The 6,734-nt window shown below is 36.3% G+C and overlaps 1 pseudogene; it reads right to left on the bottom strand.

The window, feature by feature from the left end:
- Window positions 1–697: 697 nt before the first annotated feature.
- LOC111179164 (52 kDa repressor of the inhibitor of the protein kinase pseudogene) lies at window positions 698–4,974 on the bottom strand (annotated as a pseudogene).
- Between the last annotated feature and the right edge of the window lie 1,760 nt (window positions 4,975–6,734).

Raw genomic sequence — 6,734 nt, 5'->3', positions numbered from 1 at the left:
ACAATGAAAGATTTTAAACCATAGATTTGGAAAGCTCATAGAAGACCCAGTAGGATAAATACTAAAAAGAAAGGAAGGAAGAAAGGAGGGAAGATGAGGGAGGGAGGGAAGTATGTAGGAGGGAGGAAGAAAACACCTAGACACATCAATACCAACAATCGAGATAAAATCTAGAAGGCAGCCCAGTGGAAAAAAAGATACACATGGAGGAACAAAGGTGAGAGTTACAACAGACTTCTTATTAGAAGCTATCTAAGTCTGAAGATGATAGAGGGGCATCTTTATAGCACTGAAAGAGAAAAAAATGGTCACCTCAGAAATCAGGGCCCAGTTAATCTATCACTGAAAAATGAAAGAGAAATAAAGAATTTATGGACAAGGAAAAAAAAGAATTCATTATCAGCAAACTTTCACGACAAGAAATGTTAAAAGAGTATTTTAGGTAGAAGGAATGTTATTAGACAGAAACTTGGATCTATACAAGAAAAAAATGTTGGAAATGGTAAAAATGACAGTAAATATACAATTTACTTTTCTTATTTTGATAACACTAAAAGATAATTGACTAAAGAAGAAGTAATGTGTTATGTGTATACAATGTATAAATGTTTATTGAAATCATTTTATTTATTTATTTATTTATTTAAACAAAATTCACATTTTAGTTAGGTTGAAATAAGCTATAAAAAAATTGATTTTCTTCACCAAAAATAACAGCAATATTTTATGTATTATTCCTAGATAAACCACAAAACACTTATATTTGCAGGTTTTCTAGGTTTTGCTTGTAAATCAAGATGAGGCAGTAGATACGGTCATGGAAAATGACAGAAGAAAACAGAGAAATCAGTTGTCAGTATCCATGGCCTCTGATCCTGTCTTGACCATAAGATAGAAGTGTTCAACATATACCTGTCAAAAAGCTTATGAAGATGTAGGCTCAATAAAGGAATGTAAACAGCAACAACCACATGTGGAACAACAATGGCAGGGTCTTCCATTCAAACTTTGACTATAACTTGCTCCTTTAACCTCATTTGGTAAAGACAAAATCTACACTGAAATCCTTGTTTGGCGAGCTCACATGTTTCTATTACAGTCTGATAATTTTCTTAACTGTCCCTTACAGATTTTTAACAGCATACTTAAAACTTCTACTATGCAAAGGTTAGTCATAAGCTTCATTGTAATGTTTTATAAAATGTATTCCTTCCTCCCATACCTCCTCAAAATGTATTTCTTCAAAGAACTGATAACTCAATACCTGACAATTAGATCCACCGTAATATAACTTATGTCTAAAGTGACTTAACTAATACAATTCCAAATTGCCATTAGCAGAGATCACAACAGAATATAACATGGTACTTCCAATGCTATCTTCTGGAAGAACAGTTAGGTCTCCAAAGCATGGGACTTCAAACAGGCCATTTAAACAGGCAGATTATCAATGACTAATGTACTCAATGGGAGGCCTACAGGTCAAGATATTCAGTGACTAAGTGGCCTACGTACACCTTGCAAGTTTTCTGTAAGATATTTTCAAATTTCTTACAGATTTTTTCAAATATCTAATGTAAGAGAAAGCCTATTTTAAAAGTCTCTTAGGTATTTTCAATGGTTTCTGAATTATCTGTAGGAAGCTCTGACTTGTATAGAGTTTGATGTATGTATCCACCACTAAATCCAAATCGTGTTTTATATCAAAATTTATGTTAAGCAAAGCCAAGTTACTTGAACTTCGGTCTGTCAAAGTGTTCCTCGGGTATGCTTTGAAACGTTTTCACCCATTTTCATAGCATTCATTCTCAACCTTCATCACAGGAAGAATGCATAGGACCTTCAGCAATGCATAAACATTAGGAAAAAACTTGATGTCTGGCAGATGAAGGGCTTCATAAATAGTCGATGGAAGTTCTATATCTTTCCCTTTGTGTTTCCACTTGATTCTCCAACAATGCAGCTCAGCAGACAGCGTGTCAGGATTATGTAAATCACTTCTGTACATGTCAGCATGATGCTCCTCTGATGTATTGAATCTGAGCTGTCCCACGACAGAGGGTACTAGAGATAAGCATTTAAGAGCTTTGAGGTGCTGTTCTGAGAATATTTCTTTCAGTTTCTGAATAATGTGTTCCACTGTTGGAACACTTAGAGTTTCTTTATAGTAACTCTCAGAGGTTAGCTGAGATTCCAGGTTACTGTGCTGAGCTCTGCGAAATTTCCCTGGGAGTTTCTTCTGAATATCAAGTTTGGTTGCCAAATTTGTGGCTTCCTCAAACCAAAACTCATGATAAACTTCGATATTTTCCATCACTTCATTTAGTGAATGCAGCACTACAGTCAAACTAGTGGCTGCAAAGAAGACATCAGAGGTTTGCCCCTGAAGATTTTTCCCCAAGGCTCTTGTGAAAGATAGAACATTTTTAAGAACAACAATGGTAATGATGAAATCAAAATCTGTTACCGCACTACAGAGTACAAATGCTCGGCCAGCTATACAGTTATTCCATTTAACATTTGTGTCACTCTTTATACCATCTAAACATAAAACCAGTGCTTGTACGAGGTCCACTAAGATTTCAAAAGCATCATGCTTGCCTGTCCACTGAGAATGGCAAATTTCCTTCAGTTCTCTGTCCCTTTCTGCATTGTTCTGAAAGAGGACAGAAATTACATTGTCAAGTTCTAAAAGCAATTGTGGTGATCGATGGAAGAAAGAACAAACTTCCCCAATTGTTCCTAATGTGACAGATACTCCCATAACAGGCACTGATTTTGCCAACCACATATTTAAGGTACAGGAAGAGCACAGTGTGTAGATAGCTTGGGGGTATTTCTCTAAAAGTCTAGAAGCAACAACTATCTTTGGAAACAAATCCACTGGACACAATGTAAGCCTGGCCACGCCAGTACTCCATGTTTAATCCCCACTTCTCAGTTATCGTAGTGTGAAATTTCACAGCCAAATTTTCTGCATCAGCTGCATAAGGCAGGAAGCCCACAAATTCCTCTCTCAGGTTGTGAGCTTCGTCAACAAGCCTCACCAACACAGGCAGGTGCTCTTCCCCTGCTATGTCCACCACATCGTCAGTGATGATGGAAAAGAAGTGAGAGCCTCTCACTTCCCTGAGGGTTTCTTCATGAGTGCAGCCCTCCCTGATCTCTAGCATCCGTTTCTGCTGTGTTTTCGAACAGAACAGTGTGTTAGCTGCTGTTGTCTCAAAGCGCTTTATCAGAACCTCTTCACCAGAACGGATCCCGCACTCCAGCAGTGCTTGAAAGTTATCAGGAGTGAATAGACCTTCTGGGATTTCATAAGCTTCATGTCCATCCAGACATGAAGACATGTTTTCCCATAAGAATCAATATTTCAAATAAAGATTTTAAGTATTCTTTGTTTTCCTTCTCTTCAAGGGTTAAAGGTACAATGTCTTCATCCTTCTCTTCACCCCCTTCTTCTGCACTGGGGTTCTGAGCATTGCTGTTGTTTATTTCCTTATGTTTTGGTTCCTGTTCAGAAGTTTCATCAGGTTTTTTTCTCTGTTTCAGTGTCCTGATTTCATCCTCACTCATGCTTTTATTCGTTTTCTGTGTCTACTGTGTGGATTATTCAAATGGCTGGTAAGATCAAATATTGTTGGTATTGCATTATCTAGAAGAACTGTCCTTTAAGGGCTAGTTCTACAGATCAAAGAAGTCTCAAAGTGTATGGCACACAATCGATAATGTTTATTTAGTTGATCAGGTATTTTATCTTCTAAGTCTGCTCTCCTGCACTTCTCCACTTCTGGCATCTGGCTGGATCACGCGGGAACCTGAAAAAGCCAGGTCCGACTGCGTGCTCTTCCGCGTGCAGCTGGGGATCCGCGCAGAGCTTCGGCACCGCCGTCTGCCCGCCGGCCGGCACAGCCCTCCCCTCCCCCCCGTGCTTAGGGCAGCCAGCCAACCCCTTGGGCTGGGGAGGGGAGCTGGGCCCCCCGGCTCGTCAGGGCCGGTGCGCCGGGGGGAGGGGCGGGCCGAAATCATTTTAATATTTGATTATTGAGTAAGCCTGTCAAGGTTTGCTGTGACTCAAGACTGCTATTTATCATATCGTTTATTCAACTACCCACCAATCATCCAACAAAAAAACTCCAGAGGTTTTAACATTAAAAACAGATTATCTCTACAATTCAGTTTAAATTCTATCTAAAATTTTTGTCTAAAAGGGAACTTATTGTGTGAACATTTATGTATGATTTTCATTGTGGTTCAATTTCCAAGGAGGATTTACTGCTTTTCCCACTCTGATATCCTTTGTGCTTTAGAGAAGAAAGAGCTGAATTGCCCACTTTGATACATTGTAGCTTCCCCCATTTGTTTATACCAGACATTTTTCCAACAGCATTCTCTAAATTTATGATATCATTTGTCTACTGTCTTCCCATGGCATCTAAATTGCAGTTCTGCTTTTTGTAAAATCAGATTTTGTGTGTGTTGTGTGTGTGTGTGTGAGAGACAGGGAGGGAGAAAGAGAGAGAGTGAAAGAGGGAGGGAAATTGGAGGAGAGAGAGAAAAGACTAGAGAGAGGAGAGGAAAAGTCTTTTATTACAGCAGAAAAAACTATTTTATTATATAATTTTTCTTGTTTTGGGTAGAAACTGATTTGTAAAAAAAGTTCATATTTTTATATGCATGTTCATCCATATTTTTTCTGTGTGTATAAATGGACTATTATGCTTTGAGGTTAAAGCAAACATTTAACTCAGTTTTCATATGTTTCTGTGTTAGGCTGTGGGCAAAAGAAGTCTGCCGCAAAAATTTTGTGGTGCTTAGTAAATATAAATTTGATACAGCCAGGAGTGATGTAATGTGGTAGGTCAGAAACCCCATTCATCTTAAGACCCCAACTGCTTCAACAGAAGTCAGCACTTCTCACACTTTCTACTCATCCCACAAGCCTCCACAGACTTCTTGTAACCTACAATGATCTCCATCAAAATAGAAAAATAGAGAGAAGATGTTTTAAAAACTATTTCTTTTAGAGAAATAGAGTGCCCACTGTCACAACTAAACAGTGTCTGGAGGACTGTTGTTCATTGTGCTTTTTGGTATATAACCTTTAAAAATTGTGAATTATTGTACACCTATAATTTATATAATATTATACATCACATATACACATATGTATATATGTACACACACACACACTATAGAGGGAGCTGCATAAAATAAAAAAGATATAATGAGATTACTGAAACAGTGCTGGGGTTCTCATTAGGCAAATGACTTAGCTCACCTCATTCACACTCCAAAGATTTCTGTTGCCTCCACCAGGTAATGGATCTAAACCTTACATCTTTCCTTCTCACTACTAGAAAAAATCCTTTCCAGCACATTTTGAAGACCAGACTCCTAGTGTGAGAAGTAATAATGAAAACTTAAAAGGTTATCTAAAGTCATGTGACCAAGTTTACAGTTTCTCTATTCTCTACATTTCAGTTGTTATTAAATGGTGACTGTATTTGTACAATATAGCCATTATTTATTTTAATAAACATCAAATGTTCTTTCTAAAATATATTTCTAAAAGGTAAGTAGAACAAATAATAATTTAGTAGATTGTCTCACAAAATTTAATCTGCCTTCCGTAACAAACAGATATTTTCATGAGTCTCAGGAAAGACCCAAGGACACCTAATAGGTATTATACATTTTTGTTTCTAAATAAATCTTTTATTGAAAATATCAGAGAGAGAGAGAGAGAGAGAGAAGAATCACAAATTATAAGTGTAAACCCATGTAATCAATACTCAGATCAAGAAATAGATCACTAATCAAGTGTCCCAGAAGTCCCACTTTTCTCCGTCTTAGTGATTATTGCCACCAAGTTAACTATTATCCTTATTTCTATTACCACCAATTTATTTTTACAAATGTTTGACCTTTCTATAAATGGAATCATACAGTATATACCTTTCTGTGCCTGGCTTCTTTAGTCCATCACCTTGTTTATGAGATTGATTCATACTCTTTTGTGTAGAAACAGTTTATTTTTCATTGCAGCATAGTATTCCATTGTATGAATATTTCACCATTTATTCATCCATTCAACTATTGATGCTATCAATCAATCAATAATCTATTCTTACCATCCTGGATAGGATTTGAAGTGCAATGTCAAATACAAATGCTGATAGTGGGCAATCTTTGCTCATCCATTCCCAAAGTTAGGGGTACGTTTTCAATATTTCACACTTAAGTATCATTTTTGTGATAGTTTTTTTTAAATAAATATTCTTTGTCAGTTTAAGGTAATTCCCATCTTTTATTGGTTTGCATTTTTCAGTAAATATTTTTTTGTTACAGAAAATCCTTTTATTCCCAGTATGCATAGAGGGTTATTTTTTTCCTGCTGTGGTCTTACATTTTATCAAAAAATTTTTACATCTATTGAGACCTATAGTGATGTTCCCTGTTTCATTCTTGATATATGTTATTTGTGACTTCTCTGCTTTTCATTGTTTAGTCTTACTAGGAGACCAATATCAATTCATTGGTCTTTCAAGTAATCAACTTATTGATTTTTCTCTTGCATGTATGTTTCTTATTTATCTTTGACCTTTTATTGTTTATTATTTTTATTACTACTAATTTTACTCTTATCTTTATTTTTTCTTCTTTACTCTTTCTTGAGTTTAATTTGGTATCTTTTCTTATTTCTTGAGATGAATACCTAAACAATTGATATT

This window comes from Delphinapterus leucas, chromosome 4, assembly GCF_059928025.1.
Source record: "Delphinapterus leucas isolate spDelLeu-1000000601 "Yukka" chromosome 4, BTC_Dleu_Yukka2, whole genome shotgun sequence".
Lineage (NCBI taxonomy): Eukaryota > Metazoa > Chordata > Mammalia > Artiodactyla > Monodontidae > Delphinapterus > Delphinapterus leucas.
The sequence above is the reverse complement of the archived record's forward strand: the minus strand, read 5'-3'. Positions and strand labels throughout refer to the sequence as shown.